We start from the raw sequence: 26,581 nt of genomic DNA on the forward strand, positions 1-26,581 counted from the left end.
ATTTCTTTATCCATTTTTCGCTTTCTGCGATATTGAACCTGTACCGTAAACGAGGTTCTTGTAAACAGAGCCGTCCCAAACTTTGGGGTGGCTGTGTCTTTTTGATTATTATTTCCCTAAGCTATACGACCATAAGTGGAAATGCCCTAGGCTCTGTTGCTTGGTTTTTTGTATGTTTCAGGAAACACCATACACTTCTCCAGAGTGGTTGTTGGCAATTTACATCCCGCCCATCAGCATAACAAGGCTCCCAGTTCTCCATGGCCTGTCCTGTCTTTCTGGATTTTACACTTTTTTCGGATGGCCCTTTTGACCGGGGGGCAGTGAGACTTCATTGTAGTGCAGATTTCCTTTGCAAGCTTGCTTGGTTGGCCAAAAAGGGCGTATGCGTTTTTTCCTGTATATATTCAGGAAGAAACGCATACGCACTTTTTGGCCAAGTGCATCATTGTGGACGTTCTGCCTCTTTTCCTATGCTTTACATGCAATTCCAGTCTACCTCCTGAAATCGGTTTCCTGCAATTCTGCCCCGCTTTCAACTCCTCTTGGCAGCCTTACTTTAAGATATTTTTGGAAGATGGCTGTCATTTATAACTCTGTAGGATTGTGAATTACAGTGCCCCTGAGCTCCTTTCATCAACTCGCTTTCTTGTGAGCTGGCCGCAACACCGCAGGATTGCTTCCGGCCCTAGTTTGGTTCCGGCACGGCATGCTGGGCCTTTGGTTAATTCCTCTTCCTGGTGGGAAATGAGAGTTAAATTTGCCCGTCCAGACACCTCCACCTAGTCTCTCATTGGTTCTCCCTATTCCTGTTCATTTTCCACAGAAATTGCAAACTGGGCCAAACAGGAGGTTAAAGGCACTGACTCTCCAAGTGGGGAGAGTGTTAGGAAAGGATCTGGAATGTTGCACCCGAGTACCAGGGGACGAAAACTGAGACACATTTGAACACGTTTTCCGATCACACGGTGGATCATACTCTGGGTTCCACATGCATGTTTTAGCTGAAGGAAGAATCCCTTAAACCTGGAGAGTTGAGACCCATGGAAAGGGTACCATGCAATATGACTTCAAAGGGTCTGCATTTGCTCACCGAACCTCACCAATCCTATCACTGCTGCGCTTATGCCGCTGTACACACGCTTGATTCTCTTTCGGAGACATATAAATCCATAGGTTTTAAGATTCTTACTAGTCAGATATATTCTTAGGCGTTTAATATGGGGTGTTGAGTCCACTTCGTTGAGCAAGGAGTAGCTCTTGTCTATTACATATTTGGCTTATGGAACGGTATCTGTGCTAATTTCAATCTCTGGTTTTATGAAGCACCCCAACTCACCTTTCCCCTTAAGCAAGCATAAGTTGGTTTTCTACATTTGAGGCCCTGTTCTGTTTTGTAATTCAGTTCTTATCTGGCCAAGTTTACATTCCGTGTAGTAGTGATATCTTATGATGTTTCTTTTTCTGTGTGACTTATTTCACTTAGAATCATCGTACCTGAATCCACTCATTATGCTGCTACGGGCCTGATGACATAGATTTCATTGCTGAGTGATATTGCATTGTACGTAAGTACCACAACTTCTTTATCCATTTTTCGCTTTCTGTGATATTGAACTTGTACCGTAAACGAGGTTCTTGTAAACAGAGCCGTCCCAAACTTTGGGGTGGCTGTGTCTTTTGGATTTTAATTTCCCTAAGCTATAGGACCATAAGTGGAAGTGCCCTAGGCTCTGTTGCTTTGTTTTTTGGATGTTTCAGGAAACACCATACACTTCTCCAGAGTGGCTGCTGGCAATTTACATGCCGCCCATCAGCATAACAAGGCTCCCGTTCTCCATGGCCTGTCCTGCCTTTCTGGATTTTACACTTTTTTCAGATAGCCCTTTTGACCGGGGGGCAGTGAGACTTCATTGTAGTGCAGATTTCCTTTGCAAGCTTGCTTGGTTGGCCAAAAAGGGCGTATGCGTTTTTTCCTGAATATATTCAGGAAAAAACGCATACGCCCTTTTTGGCCAAGTGCATCATTGTCGATGTTCTGCCTCTTTTCCTATGCTTTAAATGCAAATCCAGTCTACCTCCTGAAATCGGTTTCCTGAAATTCTGCCCCGCTTTCAAGTCCTCTTCGCAGCCTTACTTCAATATATTTTTGGACATTATCTGTCATTTATAACTCTCCAGGTTTGTGAATTACAGGGCCCCTGAGCTCCTTTCTTCAACTCGCTTTCTTGTGAGCTGGCCGCAAACCCGCAAGACTGCTTCAGGCCCTAATCTGCTTCTGGCAGGGCACGCTGAGCCTTTGGTTAATTTCTCTTCCTGGTGGGAAATGAGTGTTAAATATGCCCGTCCAGACACCTACCTCACTCTCAACCCCTTGGTGATGTGGGTCCTCTGGTTTGTGGCCACCTTTTCTGGGTTCCTCACCTTTCGATGATGTGGCCCCACTAGTGTGAGGACACTCCTGCCTGGTTCTCATCCACGTGGTTATGTGGACCCCCTGGTGAGAGTCTGTTCCTGGCTTTGTTCCTCACCCACCTGTGAGGGAGACCCTCTGCTGATAGGTCACTTCTGCATGGCTGGCACACATTGCCTTGGTGAAGTCAGCCGTGTGGTGGCAGTTGGAGCGTGCTGGGAATCTCCTCCCCCCGGTGATGAGGGCCCTCTTGCGTCAGGCCCTAACTGCTGGGCTCACCAACTTTTCTTAGGGAGCCCAGTGATGCTTTGGCACTCCTCTTAGGATCCCATCTCCATGGAGATGTGGGCCTTCTGCTCTGAGGTCCCAACGGCTGGGTTGTTCACATTTTCATGATGTGGGCTCTCTGGTGTTCACAGAGGCCTGGATCCCATAGCCTCTGTGCTCTTGGCCGCCTGCTGGGAGGTTCCAACTGCTGGATTCCTCACTTTTTTAATTTTTTGGGCCCTCTGTTGTGAGGATCCTCCTGCCTGCCTCACTCCCAGCCCCTTCGTGATGTGTGTCGTCTGGTTTGAGGCCACATGTGCTGGGTTCCTCACCTTTCGATGATGTGATACCAATGGTCTTAGGAGACTCCTGCCTGGTTCACATCCCCTTGGTGATGTGGGCCCTCTGTTGAGAGTCTGATCCTGGCTGGGTTCCTCACCCATCTGTGAGGTGGGCCGTCTGCTGTGAGGTCACTCCTGCCTGGCTTGCTCACCTCGCCTTGTGGACATGAGCCCTCTGGTGGCACTTGGAGCCTGCTGGGAGCCTCCTCTCCTGGGTGATGAGGGCCCTCTGGCGTCAGGCCCTAACTGCTGGGCTCCCCACATTTTGTGATGTGCGCCCAGTGGTGCGAGGACACTCCAGCCAGGTTCACATCCCCATTGGGATGTGGGCCTTCTGCTCTGAGGTCCCAAAGCCTGGGTTGCTCACAGTTTCATGATGTGGGCTCTCTGGTATTAGTTCACTCCTGCCTGCATCCCATAGCTTCTGTGCTCTGGGCCGCCTGCTGGGAGGTTCCAACTGCTGGATTCCTCACCTTTCTTATTCTTTGGGCCCTCTGTTTTTAGGCTACTCCTGCCTGCCTCACTCCCATTCCCTTTGTGATATGTGTCCTCTGATTTGAGGCCACATGTGCTGGGTTCCGCACCTTTCGATGATGTGACCCCACTGGAGGGAAGACAGTCCTGACTGGTTCCCATCCCCTTGCTGATGTGGGCCCTCAGGTGAGAGTCTGATCCTGGCTGGGTTCCTCACCCTTCTGTGAGGTGGGCCCTCTGCTGTGAGGTCAGTCATGCCTGTCTGGCACACGTCACCTTGGCGACGTGGGCCCTCTGGTGGCAGTTGGAGTGTGCTGGGATCCTCCTCCCCTCGGTGATGAGGGCCCTCTTGCCTTAGGCCATAACTGCTGGGCTCCCCACATTTTCTGATGTGCGCCAAGTGAGTGAGGACACTCTTGCCAGGTTCCCATCCCCATGGCGATATGGGCCTTCTGCTCTGAGGTCAAAACGGCTGGCTTGCTCACAGTACCAAGATGTGGGCCCTCTGCTGTGAGTTCACTCCGGCAAGGATCCCTTATCATCGGTGCTCTGAGCCGCCTGCTGGGAGGTTCCAACTGCTGGATTCCTCAACTTTTTTATTCTATGTGCCCTCTGTTGTGAGGCTCCTCCTGCCTGCCTCACTGCCAGCCCCTTGGTGATGACTGTCCTATGGCTTGAGGCCACATGTGCTGCGTTCCTCCTTTCGATGATGTGACCCCACTCGTGTGAGGACACTCCTGCCTGGTTCCCATCCCCTTGGTGAGGTGGGCCCTCTGGCGAGAGTCTAATCCTGGCTGGGTTCCTCAACGTTCTGTGAGGTAGGCCCTCTGCTGTGAGGTCACTCCTGCCTGGCTGGCACACGTCACCTTGGAGACGTGAGCCCTCTGGTGGCAGTTGGAGCGTGCAGGGCGCCTCCTCCTCTCGGTGATGACGGCCCTCTGGCGTCAGGCCCTAAATGGTGGGCTCCCCACATTTTCTGATGTGCGCCCAGTGGTGCGAGGACACTCCAGCCAGGTTCCCATTCCCATGGGGATGTGGTCCTTCTGCGCTGAGGTCTCAACTCCTGGGTTGCTCACAGTTTTGTGATGTGGGCCCTCTGCTGTGAGTTCACTGTGGCCTGGATCCCATAGCCTCGGTGTTCTGGGCCGCCTGCTGGAAGGTCTAAATGCTGGAATCCTCACGTTTTTTATATTATGTGCCCTGTGTTGTGAGGCTACTCCTGCCTGCCTCACTCCAAGGCCCTTGGTGATGTGGGTCCTCTGGTTTGAGGACACATGTGCTGGGTTCCTCACCTTAAGATGATGAGGCCCCACTGGTGTGAGGATAATCCTGACTGGGTCCCATCCCCTTTGTGATGTGGGCCCTCTGGTGAGAGTCTGATCCTGGCTGGGTTCCTCACCCATCTGTGAGGTGGGCCCTCTACTATCAGGTAACTCTTGCCTGGGTTGCTCACCTCGCCTTGTTGACATGAGCCCTCTGGTGGCAATTGGACCCTGCTGGGAGCCTCCTCAGCTCTGTGATGAGGGCCCTCTGACGTCAGGCCCTAACTGCTGGGCTCCCCAACTTTTCTTAGTGAGCCCAGTGTTGCTCAAGCACTCCTCTTAGGTTCCCATCCCCATGGGGATGTGGGCCTTCTGCTCTGAGGTTCCAACGGCTGGGTTGATCACAATTTCATGATGTGGGCTCTCTGGTGTTAGTTCACTGTGGCCTGGATCCCATAGCCTCTGTGGTCTTGGCTGCCTGCTGGGAGGTTCCAAATGCTCGATTCCTCAACTTTTGTATTCTATGGGTCCTGTGTTGTGATGCTCCTCCTGCCTGCCTCACTCGCAACCCCTTCGTGATGTGGGTCTTCTGGTTTGAGGCCACATGTGCTGGGTTAGGCAACTTTCAATGATGTGGCCCCACTGGTGTGAGGACACTCCTGTCTGGTTCCCATCCCCTTGGTGATGTGGGCCTTCTGGTGACAGTCTTATCCTGGCTGGGTTCCTCACTCTTCTGTGAGGTAGGCCCTCTGCTGTGAGGTCAATCCTGCCTGACTTGCACACATCACCTTGGCGACGTGGGCCCTCTGTTGGCACATGGAACCTGCTGGGAGCCTCCTGCCCTCGGTGATGACGGCCCTCTAGCATCAGGCTCTAACTGCTGGGCTCCCCACGTTTTCTGATGTGAGCCCAGTGATGCCAGGACACTCCTGTCAGGTTCCCATCCCCATGGGGATGTGGGCTTTCTGCTCTGAGGTCCCAATGCCTGGGTTGCTCACAGTTTCATGATGTGGGCTCTCTGGTGTTAGTTAACTCCTGCCTGCATCCCATAGCTTCTGTGCTCTCGGCCGCCTGCTGGGAGGTTCCAAATGCTGGATTCCTCACTTTTTTTATTCTTTGGGCCCTCTGTTTTTAGGCTACTCCTACCTGCCTCACTCCCATCCCCTTTGTGATGTATGTCCTCTGATATGAGGCCACATGTGCTGGGTTCCTCACCTTTCGATGATGTGGCCCCACTGGTGGGAGGACAGTCCTGACTGGTTCCCATCCCCTTGGTGTTGTGGGCCCTCTGGTGAGAGTCTCATCCTGCCTCGGTTCCTCACCCTTCTGTGAGATAGGCCCTCTGCTGTGAGGTCACTACTGCCTGGCTGGCGCATGCCACCTTGTAGACGTGGTCCCTCTGTTGGCAGTTGGAACCTGCTGGGAGTCTCCTCCCCTCAGTTATGAGGGCCCCCTGGCATCAGGCCCTAACTGCTGGGCTCCTAACATTTTCTGATATGTGCTAAGTGGTGCAAAGCCACTCCTGCCAGGTTCCCATCCCAGTGGGGATGTGGGCCTTCTGTTCTGAGGTCCCAACAGCTGGGCTGCTCACAGGTTCATGATGTGGGCCCTCTGCTGTGAGTTCACTGCGGCCTGGATCCCATAGCCTCGGTGCTCTGGGCCACTTGCTGGGAGGTTCCAACTGCTGGATTCCTCAACTTTTATATTCTATGGACCCTGTGTTGTGAGGCCAGTCCTGCCAGCCTCATTCCGAACCCCTTGGTGATGTGGTTCCTCTGGTTTGAGGACACATGTGCTGGGATCCTCACCTTTCGATGATGTTGTCCCACTGGTGTGGGGACACTCCTGCCTGGTTCCCATCCCCTTGGTGATGTGGGCCCTCTGGTGAGAGTCTGATCCTGGCTGTGTTCCTCACCCTTCTGTGAGGTGGGCCCTCTGCTGTGAGGTCATTCGTGCCTGGTTGGCACACATCGCCTTGGCGACGTCAGCCCTCTGGTGGCAGTTGGAGCCTGCTGGGAGCCTCCTTCCCTTGGTGATGAGGGTCCTCTGGCGTCAGGCCCTAACTGCTGGTCGCCCAAAATTTTCTGATACGTTCTCAGTGGTGCGAGGACACTCCTACCAGAATTCCATCCCCATGGGGATGTGGGCCTCCTGCTCTGAGGTCCCAATGGCTGGGTTGCTCAGTTTCATGACATGGGCCCTGTTCTGTGAGTTCACTGTGGCCTGGATCCCATAGCCTCGGTGCTCTGGGCTGCCTGCTGGGAGGTTCCAACTGCTGGATTCCTCACTTTTTTATTCTATGTGCCCAGTGTTGTGAGGCTACTCCTGCCTGCCTCACTCCGAGGTCCTTGGTGATGTGGGTCCTCTGGTTTGAGGACACATGTGCTGAGTACCTCAGCTTTCGATGATGTGGCCCCACTGATGTGAAGACACTCCTGCCTGGTTCCCATCCCCTTGGTGATGTGGGCCCTCTGGTGAGAGTCTGATGTTGGCTGGGTTTCTCACCCTTCTGTGAGGTGGGACCTCTGCTGTGAGGTAACTCCTGCCTGGCATGCTCACGTTGCCTTGGCAATGTGAGCCTTCAGGTGGCACTTGGAGCCTGCTGGGAATCTCCTCCCCTCAGTTATGAGAGCTCTGGATAAAACACATATGCCCTTTTTTGCCAAGTGCATTATTTTCCAAGTTCTGTCTCTTTTCCTATGCTTTAAGAGCTACTCCCGTGTACGTTCTGAAATCAGTTTCCAGCAATTCTGCCCCGCATTCAAGTCCTCTTCGCAGCCTTACTTCAGTATAATTTTGGATGATAGCTGTCATTTATAACTCCGCAGGTTTCTGAATTACAGTGTCCCTGAGCTCCTTTCTTCAACTCGCTTTCTTGTGAGCTGGCCGCAACACCGCAGGATCTCCTCAGGCCCTAATCTAGTTCCAGCATGGCACACGGAGCCTTTGGTTCATTTATCTTCCTGGTGGGAAATGAGAGTTAAATTTGCCCGTCCAGACACCTACAGATAGTCTCCCATTGCTTCTCCTTATTCCTGTTCATCTTCCGAAGAAATTGCAAACTGGGCCAAACAGGAGGTTAAAGGCACTGACTCTCCAAGTGGGGAGAGTGTTAGTAAAGCGTCTGGAATGTTGCACCCGAGTACCAGGGGACGAAAACTGAGACACATTTGAACACGTTTCCCGATCACACGGTGGATCATACTCTGGGTTCCACATGCATGTTTTAGCTGAAGGAAGAATCCCTTAAACCTGGAGAGTTGAGACCCATGGAATGGGTACCATGCAATATGACTTCAAAGAGTCTACATTTGCTAACCGAACCTCACCAATCCTATCACTGCTGCGTTTATGACACTGTACACACGCTTGATTCTCTTTCGGAGACATATAAATCCATAGGTTTTAAGATTCTTACTAGTCAGGTATATTCTTAGGCGTTTAATATGGGGTGTTGAGTCCACTTCGTTGAGCAAGGAGTAGCTCTTGTCTATTACATATTTGGCTTATGGAACAGTATCTGTGCTAATTTCAATCTCTGATTTTATGCCGCACCCCAACTCACCTTTCCCCTTAAGCAAGCATAAGTTGGTTTTCTACATTTGACACCCTGTTCTGTTTTGTAATTCAGTTCCTGTGTAGCCAAGTTTACATTCCGTGTAGTAGTGATATCTTATGATGTTTCTTTTTCTGTGTGACTTATTTCTCTTAGAATCATCATACCTGAATCCACTCATTATGCTGTCACGGGCCTGATGACATAGATTTCTTTGCTGAGTGATATTGCATTGTACGTAAGTACCACAATTTCTTTATCCATTTTTCGCTTTCTGCGATATTGAACCTGTACCGTAAACGAGGTTCTTGTAAACAGAGCCATCCCAAACTTTGGGGAGGCTGTGTCTTTTTGATTATTATTTCCCTAAGCTATACGACCATAAGTGGAAATGCCCTAGGCTCTGTTGCTTGGTTTTTTGGATGTTTCAGGAAACACCATACACTTCTCCAGAGTGGCTGTTGGCAATTTACATCCCGCCCATCAGCATAACAAGGCTCCCATTTCTCCATGGCCTGTTCTGCCTTTCTGGATTTTACACTTTTTTCAGATGGCCCTTTTGACCGGGGGGCAGTGAGACTTCATTGTAGTGCAGATTTCCTTTGCAAGCTTGCTTGGTTGGCCAAAAAGGGCGTATGCGTTTTTTCCTGAATATATTCAGGAAAAAACGCATACGCCCTTTTTGGCCAAGTGCATCATTGTGGACGTTCTGCCTCTTTTCCTATGCTTTACATGTAATTCCAGTGTACCTCCTGAAATCGGTTTCCTGCAATTCTGCCCCGCTTTCAAGTACTATTGGCCGCCTTACTTCAATATATTTTTGAAAGATAGCTGTCATTTATAACTCTGCAGGTTTGTGAATTACAGTGCCCCTGAGCTCCTTTCTTCAACTCGCTTTCTTGTGAGCTGGCCGCAACACCGCAGGATTGCTTCAGGCCCTAGTTTGGTTCCGGCACGGCATGCTGAGCCTTTGGTTAATTCCTCTTCCTGGTGGGAAATGAGAGTTAAATTTGCCCGTCCAGACACCTCCACCTAGTCTCTCATTGGTTCTCCCTATTCCTGTTCATTTTCCACAGAAATTGCAAACTGGGCCAAACAGGAGGTTAAAGGCACTGATCTCCAAGTGGGGAGAGTGTTAGTAAAGCGTCTGGAATGTTGCACCCGAGTACCAGGGGACGAAAACTGAGACACATTTGAACACGTTTCCCGATCACACGGTGGATCATACTCTGGGTTCCACATGAATGTTTTAGCTGAAGGAAGAATCCCTTAAACATGGAGAGTTGAGACCCATGGAATGGGTACCATGCAATATGACTTCAAAGGGTCTGCATTTGCTCACCGAACCTCACCAATCCTATCACTGCTGCGTTTATGCCGCTGTACACACGCTTGATTCTCTTTCGGAGACATATAAATCCATAGGTTTTAAGATTCTTACTAGTCAGGTATATTGTTAGGCATTTAATATGGGGTGTTGAGTCCACTTCGTTGAGCAAGGAGTAGCTCTTGTCTATTACATATTTGGCTTATGGAACGGTATCTGTGCTAATTTCAATCTCTGGTTTTATGCAGCACCCCAACTCACCTTTCCCCTTAAGCAATCATAAGTTGGTTTTCTACATTTGACACCCTGTTCTGTTTTGTAATTCAGTTCATGTGTAGCCAAGTTTACATTCCGTGTAGTAGTGATATCTTATGATGTTTCTTTTTCTGTGTGACTTATTTCACTTAGAATCATCGTACCTGAATCCACTCATTATGCTGCTACGGGCCTGATGACATAGATTTCATTGCTGAGTGATATTGCATTGTACGTAAGTACCACAACTTCTTTATCCATTTTTCGCTTTCTGTGATATTGAACTTGTACCGTAAACGAGGTTCTTGTAAACAGAGCCGGCCCAAACTTTGGGGTGGCTGTGTCTTTTGGATTTCAATTTCCCTAAGCTATAGGACCATAAGTGGAAGTGCCCTAGGCTCTGTTGCTTTGTTTTTTGGATGTTTCAGGAAACACCATACACTTCTCCAGAGTGGCTGCTGGCAATTTACATCCCGCCCATCAGCATAACAAGGCTCCCAGTCCTCCATGGCCTGTCCTGCCTTTCTGGATTTTACACTTTTTTCAGATGGCCCTTTTGACCGGGGGGCAGTGAGACTTCATTGTAGTGCAGATTTCCTTTGCAAGCTTGCTTGGTTGGCCAAAAAGGGCGTATGCGTTTTTTCCTGAATATATTCAGGAAAAAACGCATACGCCCTTTTTAGCCAAGTGCATCATTGTCGATGTTCTGTCTCTTTTCCTATGCTTTAAATGCAAATCCAGTCTACCTCCTGAAATCGGTTTCCTGAAATTCTGCCCTGCTTTCAAGTCCTCTTCGCAGCCTTACTTCAATATATTTTTGGACGTTATCTGTCATTTATAACTCTCCAGGTTTGTGAATTACAGGGCCCCTGAGCTCCTTTCTTCAACTCGCTTTCTTGTGAGCTGGCCGCAAACCCGCAAGACTGCTTCAGGCCCTAATCTGCTTCTGGCAGGGCACGCTGAGCCTTTGGTTAATTTCTCTTCCTGGTGGGAAATGAGTGTTAAATATGCCCGTCCAGACACCTACCTCACTCTCAACCCCTTGGTGATGTGGGTCCTCTGGTTTGTGGCCACCTTTTCTGGGTTCCTCACCTTTCGATGATGTGGCCCCACTAGTGTGAGGACACTCCTGCCTGGTTCTCATCCACGTGGTTATGTGGACCCCCTGGTGAGAGTCTGTTCCTGGCTTTGTTCCTCACCCACCTGTGAGGGAGACCCTCTGCTGATAGGTCACTCCTGCATGGCTGGCACACATTGCCTTGGTGAAGTCAGCCGTGTGGTGGCAGTTGGAGCGTGCTGGGAATCTCCTCCCCCCGGTGATGAGGGCCCTCTTGCGTCAGGCCCTAACTGCTGGGCTCACCAACTTTTCTTAGGGAGCCCAGTGATGCTTTGGCACTCCTCTTAGGATCCCATCTCCATGGAGATGTGGGCCTTCTGCTCTGAGGTCCCAACGGCTGGGTTGTTCACATTTTCATGATGTGGGCTCTCTGGTGTTCACAGAGGCCTGGATCCCATAGCCTCTGTGCTCTTGGCCGCCTGCTGGGAGGTTCCAACTGCTGGATTCCTCACTTTTTTAATTTTTTGGGCCCTCTGTTGTGAGGATCCTCCTGCCTGCCTCACTCCCAGCCCCTTCGTGATGTGTGTCGTCTGGTTTGAGGCCACATGTGCTGGGTTCCTCACCTTTCGATGATGTGATACCAATGGTCTTAGGAGACTCCTGCCTGGTTCACATCCCCTTGGTGATGTGGGCCCTCTGTTGAGAGTCTGATCCTGGCTGGGTTCCTCACCCATCTGTGAGGTGGGCCGTCTGCTGTGAGGTCACTCCTGCCTGGCTTGCTCACCTCGCCTTGTGGACATGAGCCCTCTGGTGGCACTTGGAGCCTGCTGGGAGCCTCCTCTCCTGGGTGATGAGGGCCCTCTGGCGTCAGGCCCTAACTGCTGGGCTCCCCACATTTTGTGATGTGCGCCCAGTGGTGCGAGGACACTCCAGCCAGGTTCACATCCCCATTGGGATGTGGGCCTTCTGCTCTGAGGTCCCAAAGCCTGGGTTGCTCACAGTTTCATGATGTGGGCTCTCTGGTATTAGTTCACTCCTGCCTGCATCCCATAGCTTCTGTGCTCTGGGCCGCCTGCTGGGAGGTTCCAACTGCTGGATTCCTCACCTTTCTTATTCTTTGGGCCCTCTGTTTTTAGGCTACTCCTGCCTGCCTCACTCCCATTCCCTTTTTGATATGTGTCCTCTGATTTGAGGCCACATGTGCTGGGTTCTGCACCTTTCGATGATGTGACCCCACTGGAGGGAAGACAGTCCTGACTGGTTCCCATCCCCTTGCTGATGTGGGCCCTCAGGTGAGAGTCTGATCCTGGCTGGGTTCCTCACCCTTCTGTGAGGTGGGCCCTCTGCTGTGAGGTCAGTCATGCCTGTCTGGCACACGTCACCTTGGCGACGTGGGCCCTCTGGTGGCAGTTGGAGTGTGCTGGGATCCTCCTCCCCTCGGTGATGAGGGCCCTCTTGCCTTAGGCCATAACTGCTGGGCTCCCCACATTTTCTGATGTGCGCCAAGTGAGTGAGGACACTCTTGCCAGGTTCCCATCCCCATGGCGATATGGGCCTTCTGCTCTGAGGTCAAAACGGCTGGCTTGCTCACAGTACCAAGATGTGGGCCCTCTGCTGTGAGTTCACTCCGGCAAGGATCCCTTATCATCGGTGCTCTGAGCCGCCTGCTGGGAGGTTCCAACTGCTGGATTCCTCAACTTTTTTATTCTATGTGCCCTCTGTTGTGAGGCTCCTCCTGCCTGCCTCACTGCCAGCCCCTTGGTGATGACTGTCCTATGGCTTGAGGCCACATGTGCTGCGTTCCTCACCTTTCAATGATGTGACCCCACTCGTGTGAGGACACTCCTGCCTGGTTCCCATCCCCTTGGTGAGGTGGGCCCTCTGGCGAGAGTCTAATCCTGGCTGGGTTCCTCAACGTTCTGTGAGGTAGGCCCTCTGCTGTGAGGTCACTCCTGCCTGGCTGGCACACGTCACCTTGGAGACGTGAGCCCTCTGGTGGCAGTTGGAGCATGCAGGGCGCCTCCTCCTCTCGGTGATGACGGCCCTCTGGCGTCAGGCCCTAAATGGTGGGCTCCCCACATTTTCTGATGTGTGCCCAGTGGTGCGAGGACACTCCAGCCAGGTTCCCATTCCCATGGGGATGTGGTCCTTCTGCGCTGAGGTCTCAACTCCTGGGTTGCTCACAGTTTTGTGATGTGGGCCCTCTGCTGTGAGTTCACTGTGGCCTGGATCCCATAGCCTCGGTGTTCTGGGCCGCCTGCTGGAAGGTCTAAATGCTGGAATCCTCACGTTTTTTATATTATGTGCCCTGTGTTGTGAGGCTACTCCTGCCTGCCTCACTCCAAGGCCCTTGGTGATGTGGGTCCTCTGGTTTGAGGACACATGTGCTGGGTTCCTCACCTTAAGATGATGAGGCCCCACTGGTGTGAGGATAATCCTGACTGGGTCCCATCCCCTTTGTGATGTGGGCCCTCTGGTGAGAGTCTGATCCTGGCTGGGTTCCTCACCCATCTGTGAGGTGGGCCCTCTACTATCAGGTAACTCTTGCCTGGGTTGCTCACCTCGCCTTGTTGACATGAGCCCTCTGGTGGCAATTGGACCCTGCTGGGAGCCTCCTCAGCTCTGTGATGAGGGCCCTCTGACGTCAGGCCCTAACTGCTGGGCTCCCCAACTTTTCTTAGTGAGCCCAGTGTTGCTCAAGCACTCCTCTTAGGTTCCCATCCCCATGGGGATGTGGGCCTTCTGCTCTGAGGTTCCAACGGCTGGGTTGATCACAATTTCATGATGTGGGCTCTCTGGTGTTAGTTCACTGTGGCCTGGATCCCATAGCCTCTGTGGTCTTGGCTGCCTGCTGGGAGGTTCCAAATGCTCGATTCCTCAACTTTTGTATTCTATGGGTCCTGTGTTGTGATGCTCCTCCTGCCTGCCTCACTCGCAACCCCTTCGTGATGTGGGTCTTCTGGTTTGAGGCCACATGTGCTGGGTTAGGCAACTTTCAATGATGTGGCCCCACTGGTGTGAGGACACTCCTGTCTGGTTCCCATCCCCTTGGTGATGTGGGCCTTCTGGTGACAGTCTTATCCTGGCTGGGTTCCTCACTCTTCTGTGAGGTAGGCCCTCTGCTGTGAGGTCAATCCTGCCTGACTTGCACACATCACCTTGGCGACGTGGGCCCTCTGTTGGCACATGGAACCTGCTGGGAGCCTCCTGCCCTCGGTGATGACGGCCCTCTAGCATCAGGCTCTAACTGCTGGGCTCCCCACGTTTTCTGATGTGAGCCCAGTGATGCCAGGACACTCCTGTCAGGTTCCCATCCCCATGGGGATGTGGGCTTTCTGCTCTGAGGTCCCAATGCCTGGGTTGCTCACAGTTTCATGATGTGGGCTCTCTGGTGTTAGTTAACTCCTGCCTGCATCCCATAGCTTCTGTGCTCTCGGCCGCCTGCTGGGAGGTTCCAAATGCTGGATTCCTCACTTTTTTTATTCTTTGGGCCCTCTGTTTTTAGGCTACTCCTACCTGCCTCACTCCCATCCCCTTTGTGATGTATGTCCTCTGATATGAGGCCACATGTGCTGGGTTCCTCACCTTTCGATGATGTGGCCCCACTGGTGGGAGGACAGTCCTGACTGGTTCCCATCCCCTTGGTGTTGTGGGCCCTCTGGTGAGAGTCTCATCCTGCCTCGGTTCCTCACCCTTCTGTGAGATAGGCCCTCTGCTGTGAGGTCACTACTGCCTGGCTGGCGCATGCCACCTTGTAGACGTGGTCCCTCTGTTGGCAGTTGGAACCTGCTGGGAGTCTCCTCCCCTCAGTTATGAGGGCCCCCTGGCATCAGGCCCTAACTGCTGGGCTCCTAACATTTTCTGATATGTGCTAAGTGGTGCAAAGCCACTCCTGCCAGGTTCCCATCCCAATGGGGATGTGGGCCTTCTGTTCTGAGGTCCCAACAGCTGGGCTGCTCACAGGTTCATGATGTGGGCCCTCTGCTGTGAGTTCACTGCGGCCTGGATCCCATAGCCTCGGTGCTCTGGGCCACTTGCTGGGAGGTTCCAACTGCTGGATTCCTCAACTTTTATATTCTATGGACCCTGTGTTGTGAGGCCAGTCCTGCCAGCCTCATTCCGAACCCCTTGGTGATGTGGTTCCTCTGGTTTGAGGACACATGTGCTGGGATCCTCACCTTTCGATGATGTTGTCCCACTGGTGTGGGGACACTCCTGCCTGGTTCCCATCCCCTTGGTGATGTGGGCCCTCTGGTGAGAGTCTGATCCTGGCTGTGTTCCTCACCCTTCTGTGAGGTGGGCCCTCTGCTGTGAGGTCATTCGTGCCTGGTTGGCACACATCGCCTTGGCGACGTCAGCCCTCTGGTGGCAGTTGGAGCCTGCTGGGAGCCTCCTTCCCTTGGTGATGAGGGTCCTCTGGCGTCAGGCCCTAACTGCTGGTCGCCCAAAATTTTCTGATACGTTCTCAGTGGTGCGAGGACACTCCTACCAGAATTCCATCCCCATGGGGATGTGGGCCTCCTGCTCTGAGGTCCCAATGGCTGGGTTGCTCAGTTTCATGACATGGGCCCTGTTCTGTGAGTTCACTGTGGCCTGGATCCCATAGCCTCGGTGCTCTGGGCCGCCTGCTGGGAGGTTCCAACTGCTGGATTCCTCACTTTTTTATTCTATGTGCCCAGTGTTGTGAGGCTACTCCTGCCTGCCTCACTCCGAGGTCCTTGGTGATGTGGGTCCTCTGGTTTGAGGACACATGTGCTGAGTACCTCAGCTTTCGATGATGTGGCCCCACTGATGTGAAGACACTCCTGCCTGGTTCCCATCCCCTTGGTGATGTGGGCCCTCTGGTGAGAGTCTGATGTTGGCTGGGTTTCTCACCCTTCTGTGAGGTGGGACCTCTGCTGTGAGGTAACTCCTGCCTGGCATGCTCACGTTGCCTTGGCAATGTGAGCCCTCAGGTGGCACTTGGAGCCTGCTGGGAATCTCCTCCCCTCAGTTATGAGAGCTCTGGATAAAACACATATGCCCTTTTTTGCCAAGTGCATTATTTTCCAAGTTCTGTCTCTTTTCCTATGCTTTAAGAGCTACTCCCGTGTACGTTCTGAAATCAGTTTCCAGCAATTCTGCCCCGCATTCAAGTCCTCTTCGCAGCCTTACTTCAGTATAATTTTGGATGATAGCTGTCATTTATAACTCCGCAGGTTTCTGAATTACAGTGTCCCTGAGCTCCTTTCTTCAACTCGCTTTCTTGTGAGCTGGCCGCAACACCGCAGGATCTCCTCAGGCCCTAATCTAGTTCCAGCATGGCACACGGAGCCTTTGGTTCATTCATCTTCCTGGTGGGAAATGAGAGTTAAATTTGCCCGTCCAGACACCTACAGATAGTCTCCCATTGCTTCTCCTTATTCCTGTTCATCATTGTGGACATTCTGCCTCTTTTCCTATGCTTTACATGCAATTCCAGTCTACCTCCTGAAATCGGTTTCCTGCAATTCTGCCCCGCTTTCAACTCCTCTTGGCAGCCTTACTTTAATATATTTTTGGAAGATGGCTGTCATTTATAACTCTGCAGGTTTGTGAATTACAGTGCCCCTGAGCTCCTTTCTTCAACTCGCTTTCTTGTGAGCTGGCCGCAACACCGCAGGATTGCTTCGGACCCTAGTGTGGTTCCGGCATGGCACGCTGAGCCTTTGGTTAATTCCTCTTCCTGGTGGGAAATGAGAGTTAAATTTGCCCGTCCGGACACCTCCACCTAGTCTCTCATTGGTTCTCCCTATTCCTGTTCATTTTCCACATAAATTGCAAACTGGGCCAAACAGGAGGTTAAAGTCACTGACACTCCAAGTGGGGAGAGTGTTAGTAAAGCATCTGGAATGTTGCACCCGAGTACCAGGGGACGAAAACTGAGACACATTTGAACACGTTTTCCGATCACACGGTGGATCATACTCTGGGTTCCACATGCATGTTTTAGCTGAAGGAAGAATCCCTTAAACCTGGAGAGTTGAGACCCATGGAATGGGTACCATGCAATATGACTTCAAAGGGTCTGCATTTGCTCACCGAACCTCACCAATCCTATCACTGCTGCGCTTATGCCGCTGTACACACGCTTGATTCTCTTTCGGAGACATATAAATCCATAGGTTTTAAGATTCTTACTAGTCAGGTATATTCTTAGGCGTTTAATATGGGGTGTTGAGTCCACTTCGTTGAGCAAGGAGTAGCTCTTGTCTATTACATATTTGGCTTATGGAACGGTATCTGTGCTAATTTCAATCTCTGGTTTTATGAAGCACCCCAACTCACCTTTCCCCTTAAGCAAGCATAAGTTGGTTTTCTACATTTGAGGCCCTGTTCTGTTTTGTAATTCAGTTCTTGTCTGGCCAAGTTTACATTCCGTGTAGTAGTGATATCTTATGATGTTTCTTTTTCTGTGTGACTTATTTCACTTAGAATCATCGTACCTGAATCCACTCATTATGCTGCTACGGGCCTGATGACATAGATTTCATTGCTGAGTGATATTGCATTGTACGTAAGTACCACAACTTCTTTATCCATTTTTCGCTTTCTGTGATATTGAACTTGTACCGTAAACGAGGTTCTTGTAAACAGAGCCGGCCCAAACTTTGGGGTGGCTGTGTCTTTTGGATTTTAATTTCCCTAAGCTATAGGACCATAAGTGGAAGTGCCCTAGGCTCTGTTGCTTTGTTTTTTGGATGTTTCAGGAAACACCATACACTTCTCCAGAGTGGCTGCTGGCAATTTACATCCCGCCCATCAGCATAACAAGGCTCCCAGTCCTCCATGGCCTGTCCTGCCTTTCTGGATTTTACACTTTTTTCAGATGGCCCTTTTGACCGGGGGGCAGTGAGACTTCATTGTAGTGCAGATTTCCTTTGCAAGCTTGCTTGGTTGGCCAAAAAGGGCGTATGCGTTTTTTCCTGAATATATTCAGGAAAAAACGCATACGCCCTTTTTGGCCAAGTGCATCATTGTCGATGTTCTGTCTCTTTTCCTATGCTTTAAATGCAAATCCAGTCTACCTCCTGAAATCGGTTTCCTGAAATTCTGCCCTGCTTTCAAGTCCTCTTTGCAGCCTTACTTCAATATATTTTTGGACGTTATCTGTCATTTATAACTCTCCAGGTTTGTGAATTACAGGGCCCCTGAGCTCCTTTCTTCAACTCGCTTTCTTGTGAGCTGGCCGCAAACCCGCAAGACTGCTTCAGGCCCTAATCTGCTTCTGGCAGGGCACGCTGAGCCTTTGGTTAATTTCTCTTCCTGGTGGGAAATGAGTGTTAAATATGCCCGTCCAGACACCTACCTCACTCTCAACCCCTTGGTGATGTGGGTCCTCTGGTTTGTGGCCACCTTTTCTGGGTTCCTCACCTTTCGATGATGTGGCCCCACTAGTGTGAGGACACTCCTGCCTGGTTCTCATCCACGTGGTTATGTGGACCCCCTGGTGAGAGTCTGTTCCTGGCTTTGTTCCTCACCCACCTGTGAGGGAGACCCTCTGCTGATAGGTCACTCCTGCATGGCTGGCACACATTGCCTTGGTGAAGTCAGCCGTGTGGTGGCAGTTGGAGCGTGCTGGGAATCTCCTCCCCCCGGTGATGAGGGCCCTCTTGCGTCAGGCCCTAACTGCTGGGCTCACCAACTTTTCTTAGGGAGCCCAGTGATGCTTTGGCACTCCTCTTAGGATCCCATCTCCATGGAGATGTGGGCCTTCTGCTCTGAGGTCCCAACGGCTGGGTTGTTCACATTTTCATGATGTGGGCTCTCTGGTGTTCACAGAGGCCTGGATCCCATAGCCTCTGTGCTCTTGGCCGCCTGCTGGGAGGTTCCAACTGCTGGATTCCTCACTTTTTTAATTTTTTGGGCCCTCTGTTGTGAGGATCCTCCTGCCTGCCTCACTCCCAGCCCCTTCGTGATGTGTGTCGTCTGGTTTGAGGCCACATGTGCTGGGTTCCTCACCTTTCGATGATGTGGGACCAATGGTCTTAGGAGACTCCTGCCTGGTTCACATCCCCTTGGTGATGTGGGCCCTCTGTTGAGAGTCTGATCCTGGCTGGGTTCCTCACCCATCTGTGAGGTGGGCCGTCTGCTGTGAGGTCACTCCTGCCTGGCTTGCTCACCTCGCCTTGTGGACATGAGCCCTCTGGTGGCACTTGGAGCCTGCTGGGAGCCTCCTCTCCTGGGTGATGAGGGCCCTCTGGCGTCAGGCCCTAACTGCTGGGCTCCCCACATTTTGTGATGTGCGCCCAGTGGTGCGAGGACACTCCAGCCAGGTTCACATCCCCATTGGGATGTGGGCCTTCTGCTCTGAGGTCCCAAAGCCTGGGTTGCTCACAGTTTCATGATGTGGGCTCTCTGGTATTAGTTCACTCCTGCCTGCATCCCATAGCTTCTGTGCTCTGGGCCGCCTGCTGGGAGGTTCCAACTGCTGGATTCCTCACCTTTCTTATTCTTTGGGCCCTCTGTTTTTAGGCTACTCCTGCCTGCCTCACTCCCATTCCCTTTGTGATATGTGTCCTCTGATTTGAGGCCACATGTGCTGGGTTCCGCACCTTTCGATGATGTGACCCCACTGGAGGGAAGACAGTCCTGACTGGTTCCCATCCCCTTGCTGATGTGGGCCCTCAGGTGAGAGTCTGATCCTGGCTGGGTTCCTCACCCTTCTGTGAGGTGGGCCCTCTGCTGTGAGGTCAGTCATGCCTGTCTGGCACACGTCACCTTGGCGACGTGGGCCCTCTGGTGGCAGTTGGAGTGTGCTGGGATCCTCCTCCCCTCGGTGATGAGGGCCCTCTTGCCTTAGGCCATAACTGCTGGGCTCCCCACATTTTCTGATGTGCGCCAAGTGAGTGAGGACACTCTTGCCAGGTTCCCATCCCCATGGCGATATGGGCCTTCTGCTCTGAGGTCAAAACGGCTGGCTTGCTCACAGTACCAAGATGTGGGCCCTCTGCTGTGAGTTCACTCCGGCAAGGATCCCTTATCATCGGTGCTCTGAGCCGCCTGCTGGGAGGTTCCAACTGCTGGATTCCTCAACTTTTTTATTCTATGTGCCCTCTGTTGTGAGGCTCCTCCTGCCTGCCTCACTGCCAGCCCCTTGGTGATGACTGTCCTATGGCTTGAGGCCACATGTGCTGCGTTCCTCCTTTCGATGATGTGACCCCACTCGTGTGAGGACACTCCTGCCTGGTTCCCATCCCCTTGGTGAGGTGGGCCCTCTGGCGAGAGTCTAATCCTGGCTGGGTTCCTCAACGTTCTGTGAGGTAGGCCCTCTGCTGTGAGGTCACTCCTGCCTGGCTGGCACACGTCACCTTGGAGACGTGAGCCCTCTGGTGGCAGTTGGAGCGTGCAGGGCGCCTCCTCCTCTCGGTGATGACGGCCCTCTGGCGTCAGGCCCTAAATGGTGGGCTCCCCACATTTTCTGATGTGCGCCCAGTGGTGCGAGGACACTCCAGCCAGGTTCCCATTCCCATGGGGATGTGGTCCTTCTGCGCTGAGGTCTCAACTCCTGGGTTGCTCACAGTTTTGTGATGTGGGCCCTCTGCTGTGAGTTCACTGTGGCCTGGATCCCATAGCCTCGGTGTTCTGGGCCGCCTGCTGGAAGGTCTAAATGCTGGAATCCTCACGTTTTTTATATTATGTGCCCTGTGTTGTGAGGCTACTCCTGCCTGCCTCACTCCAAGGCCCTTGGTGATGTGGGTCCTCTGGTTTGAGGACACATGTGCTGGGTTCCTCACCTTAAGATGATGAGGCCCCACTGGTGTGAGGATAATCCTGACTGGGTCCCATCCCCTTTGTGATGTGGGCCCTCTGGTGAGAGTCTGATCCTGGCTGGGTTCCTCACCCATCTGTGAGGTGGGCCCTCTACTATCAGGTAACTCTTGCCTGGGTTGCTCACCTCGCCTTGTTGACATGAGCCCTCTGGTGGCAATTGGACCCTGCTGGGAGCCTCCTCAGCTCTGTGATGAGGGCCCTCTGACGTCAGGCCCTAACTGCTGGGCTCCCCAACTTTTCTTAGTGAGCCCAGTGTTGCTCAAGCACTCCTCTTAGGTTCCCATCCCCATGGGGATGTGGGCCTTCTGCTCTGAGGTTCCAACGGCTGGGTTGATCACAATTTCATGATGTGGGCTCTCTGGTGTTAGTTCACTGTGGCCTGGATCCCATAGCCTCTGTGGTCTTGGCTGCCTGCTGGGAGGTTCCAAATGCTCGATTCCTCAACTTTTGTATTCTATGGGTCCTGTGTTGTGATGCTCCTCCTGCCTGCCTCACTCGCAACCCCTTCGTGATGTGGGTCTTCTGGTTTGAGGCCACATGTGCTGGGTTAGGCAACTTTCAATGATGTGGCCCCACTGGTGTGAGGACACTCCTGTCTGGTTCCCATCCCCTTGGTGATGTGGGCCTTCTGGTGACAGTCTTATCCTGGCTGGGTTCCTCACTCTTCTGTGAGGTAGGCCCTCTGCTGTGAGGTCAATCCTGCCTGACTTGCACACATCACCTTGGCGACGTGGGCCCTCTGTTGGCACATGGAACCTGCTGGGAGCCTCCTGCCCTCGGTGATGACGGCCCTCTAGCATCAGGCTCTAACTGCTGGGCTCCCCACGTTTTCTGATGTGAGCCCAGTGATGCCAGGACACTCCTGTCAGGTTCCCATCCCCATGGGGATGTGGGCTTTCTGCTCTGAGGTCCCAATGCCTGGGTTGCTCACAGTTTCATGATGTGGGCTCTCTGGTGTTAGTTAACTCCTGCCTGCATCCCATAGCTTCTGTGCTCTCGGCCGCCTGCTGGGAGGTTCCAAATGCTGGATTCCTCACTTTTTTTATTCTTTGGGCCCTCTGTTTTTAGGCTACTCCTACCTGCCTCACTCCCATCCCCTTTGTGATGTATGTCCTCTGATATGAGGCCACATGTGCTGGGTTCCTCACCTTTCGATGATGTGGCCCCACTGGTGGGAGGACAGTCCTGACTGGTTCCCATCCCCTTGGTGTTGTGGGCCCTCTGGTGAGAGTCTCATCCTGCCTCGGTTCCTCACCCTTCTGTGAGATAGGCCCTCTGCTGTGAGGTCACTACTGCCTGGCTGGCGCATGCCACCTTGTAGACGTGGTCCCTCTGTTGGCAGTTGGAACCTGCTGGGAGTCTCCTCCCCTCAGTTATGAGGGCCCCCTGGCATCAGGCCCTAACTGCTGGGCTCCTAACATTTTCTGATATGTGCTAAGTGGTGCAAAGCCACTCCTGCCAGGTTCCCATCCCAATGGGGATGTGGGCCTTCTGTTCTGAGGTCCCAACAGCTGGGCTGCTCACAGGTTCATGATGTGGGCCCTCTGCTGTGAGTTCACTGCGGCCTGGATCCCATAGCCTCGGTGCTCTGGGCCACTTGCTGGGAGGTTCCAACTGCTGGATTCCTCAACTTTTATATTCTATGGACCCTGTGTTGTGAGGCCAGTCCTGCCAGCCTCATTCCGAACCCCTTGGTGATGTGGTTCCTCTGGTTTGAGGACACATGTGCTGGGATCCTCACCTTTCGATGATGTTGTCCCACTGGTGTGGGGACACTCCTGCCTGGTTCCCATCCCCTTGGTGATGTGGGCCCTCTGGTGAGAGTCTGATCCTGGCTGTGTTCCTCACCCTTCTGTGAGGTGGGCCCTCTGCTGTGAGGTCATTCGTGCCTGGTTGGCACACATCGCCTTGGCGACGTCAGCCCTCTGGTGGCAGTTGGAGCCTGCTGGGAGCCTCCTTCCCTTGGTGATGAGGGTCCTCTGGCGTCAGGCCCTAACTGCTGGTCGCCCAAAATTTTCTGATACGTTCTCAGTGGTGCGAGGACACTCCTACCAGAATTCCATCCCCATGGGGATGTGGGCCTCCTGCTCTGAGGTCCCAATGGCTGGGTTGCTCAGTTTCATGACATGGGCCCTGTTCTGTGAGTTCACTGTGGCCTGGATCCCATAGCCTCGGTGCTCTGGGCCGCCTGCTGGGAGGTTCCAACTGCTGGATTCCTCACTTTTTTATTCTATGTGCCCAGTGTTGTGAGGCTACTCCTGCCTGCCTCACTCCGAGGTCCTTGGTGATGTGGGTCCTCTGGTTTGAGGACACATGTGCTGAGTACCTCAGCTTTCGATGATGTGGCCCCACTGATGTGAAGACACTCCTGCCTGGTTCCCATCCCCTTGGTGATGTGGGCCCTCTGGTGAGAGTCTGATGTTGGCTGGGTTTCTCACCCTTCTGTGAGGTGGGACCTCTGCTGTGAGGTAACTCCTGCCTGGCATGCTCACGTTGCCTTGGCAATGTGAGCCCTCAGGTGGCACTTGGAGCCTGCTGGGAATCTCCTCCCCTCAGTTATGAGAGCTCTGGATAAAACACATATGCCCTTTTTTGCCAAGTGCATTATTTTCCAAGTTCTGTCTCTTTTCCTATGCTTTAAGAGCTACTCCCGTGTACGTTCTGAAATCAGTTTCCAGCAATTCTGCCCCGCATTCAAGTCCTCTTCGCAGCCTTACTTCAGTATAATTTTGGATGATAGCTGTCATTTATAACTCCGCAGGTTTCTGAATTACAGTGTCCCTGAGCTCCTTTCTTCAACTCGCTTTCTTGTGAGCTGGCCGCAACACCGCAGGATCTCCTCAGGCCCTAATCTAGTTCCAGCATGGCACACGGAGCCTTTGGTTCATTCATCTTCCTGGTGGGAAATGAGAGTTAAATTTGCCCGTCCAGACACCTACAGATAGTCTCCCATTGCTTCTCCTTATTCCTGTTCATCATTGTGGACATTCTGCCTCTTTTCCTATGCTTTACATGCAATTCCAGTCTACCTCCTGAAATCGGTTTCCTGCAATTCTGCCCCGCTTTCAACTCCTCTTGGCAGCCTTACTTTAATATATTTTTGGAAGATGGCTGTCATTTATAACTCTGCAGGTTTGTGAATTACAGTGCCCCTGAGCTCCTTTCTTCAACTCGCTTTCTTGTGAGCTGGCCGCAACACCGCAGGATTGCTTCGGACCCTAGTGTGGTTCCGGCATGGCACGCTGAGCCTTTGGTTAATTCCTCTTCCTGGTGGGAAATGAGAGTTAAATTTGCCCGTCCGGACACCTCCACCTAGTCTCTCATTGGTTCTCCCTATTCCTGTTCATTTTCCACATAAATTGCAAACTGGGCCAAACAGGAGGTTAAAGTCACTGACACTCCAAGTGGGGAGAGTGTTAGTAAAGCATCTGGAATGTTGCACCCGAGTACCAGGGGACGAAAACTGAGACACATTTGAACACGTTTTCCGATCACACGGTGGATCATACTCTGGGTTCCACATGCATGTTTTAGCTGAAGGAAGAATCCCTTAAACCTGGAGAGTTGAGACCCATGGAATGGGTACCATGCAATATGACTTCAAAGGGTCTGCATTTGCTCACCGAACCTCACCAATCCTATCACTGCTGCGCTTATGCCGCTGTACACACGCTTGATTCTCTTTCGGAGACATATAAATCCATAGGTTTTAAGATTCTTACTAGTCAGGTATATTCTTAGGCGTTTAATATGGGGTGTTGAGTCCACTTCGTTGAGCAAGGAGTAGCTCTTGTCTATTACATATTTGGCTTATGGAACGGTATCTGTGCTAATTTCAATCTCTGGTTTTATGAAGCACCCCAACTCACCTTTCCCCTTAAGCAAGCATAAGTTGGTTTTCTACATTTGAGGCCCTGTTCTGTTTTGTAATTCAGTTCTTGTCTGGCCAAGTTTACATTCCGTGTAGTAGTGATATCTTATGATGTTTCTTTTTCTGTGTGACTTATTTCACTTAGAATCATCGTACCTGAATCCACTCATTATGCTGCTACGGGCCTGATGACATAGATTTCATTGCTGAGTGATATTGCATTGTACGTAAGTACCACAACTTCTTTATCCATTTTTCGCTTTCTGTGATATTGAACTTGTACCGTAAACGAGGTTCTTGTAAACAGAGCCGGCCCAAACTTTGGGGTGGCTGTGTCTTTTGGATTTTAATTTCCCTAAGCTATAGGACCATAAGTGGAAGTGCCCTAGGCTCTGTTGCTTTGTTTTTTGGATGTTTCAGGAAACACCATACACTTCTCCAGAGTGGCTGTTGGCAATTTACATGCCGCCCATCAGCATAACAAGGCTCCCAGTTCTCCATGGCCTGTCCTGCCTTTCTGGATTTTACACTTTTTTCAGATAGCCCTTTTGACCGGGGGGCAGTGAGACTTCATTGTAGTGCAGATTTCCTTTGCAAGCTTGCTTGGTTGGCCAAAAAGGGCGTATGCGTTTTTTCCTGAATATATTCAGGAAAAAACGCATACGCCCTTTTTGGCCAAGTGCATCATTGTCGATGTTCTGTCTCTTTTCCTATGCTTTAAATGCAAATCCAGTCTACCTCCTGAAATCGGTTTCCTGAAATTCTGCCCCGCTTTCAAGTCCTCTTCGCAGCCTTACTTCAATATATTTTTGGACGTTATCTGTCATTTATAACTCTCCAGGTTTGTGAATTACAGGGCCCCTGAGCTCCTTTCTTCAACTCGCTTTCTTGTGAGCTGGCCGCAAACCCGCAAGACTGCTTCAGGCCCTAATCTGCTTCTGGCAGGGCACGCTGAGCCTTTGGTTAATTTCTCTTCCTGGTGGGAAATGAGTGTTAAATATGCCCGTCCAGACACCTACCTCACTCTCAACCCCTTGGTGATGTGGGTCCTCTGGTTTGTGGCCACCTTTTCTGGGTTCCTCACCTTTCGATGATGTGGCCCCACTAGTGTGAGGACACTCCTGCCTGGTTCTCATCCACGTGGTTATGTGGACCCCCTGGTGAGAGTCTGTTCCTGGCTTTGTTCCTCACCCACCTGTGAGGGAGACCCTCTGCTGATAGGTCACTCCTGCATGGCTGGCACACATTGCCTTGGTGAAGTCAGCCGTGTGGTGGCAGTTGGAGCGTGCTGGGAATCTCCTCCCCCCGGTGATGAGGGCCCTCTTGCGTCAGGCCCTAACTGCTGGGCTCACCAACTTTTCTTAGGGAGCCCAGTGATGCTTTGGCACTCCTCTTAGGATCCCATCTCCATGGAGATGTGGGCCTTCTGCTCTGAGGTCCCAACGGCTGGGTTGTTCACATTTTCATGATGTGGGCTCTCTGGTGTTCACAGAGGCCTGGATCCCATAGCCTCTGTGCTCTTGGCCGCCTGCTGGGAGGTTCCAACTGCTGGATTCCTCACTTTTTTAATTTTTTGGGCCCTCTGTTGTGAGGATCCTCCTGCCTGCCTCACTCCCAGCCCCTTCGTGATGTGTGTCGTCTGGTTTGAGGCCACATGTGCTGGGTTCCTCACCTTTCGATGATGTGGGACCAATGGTCTTAGGAGACTCCTGCCTGGTTCACATCCCCTTGGTGATGTGGGCCCTCTGTTGAGAGTCTGATCCTGGCTGGGTTCCTCACCCATCTGTGAGGTGGGCCGTCTGCTGTGAGGTCACTCCTGCCTGGCTTGCTCACCTCGCCTTGTGGACATGAGCCCTCTGGTGGCACTTGGAGCCTGCTGGGAGCCTCCTCTCCTGGGTGATGAGGGCCCTCTGGCGTCAGGCCCTAACTGCTGGGCTCCCCACATTTTGTGATGTGCGCCCAGTGG

The sequence above is a fragment of the Leucopleurus acutus genome, assembly GCF_964270905.1.
Source record: "Leucopleurus acutus genome assembly, chromosome: 4".
In the NCBI taxonomy this organism is placed as follows: Eukaryota; Metazoa; Chordata; class Mammalia; order Artiodactyla; family Delphinidae; genus Leucopleurus; species Leucopleurus acutus.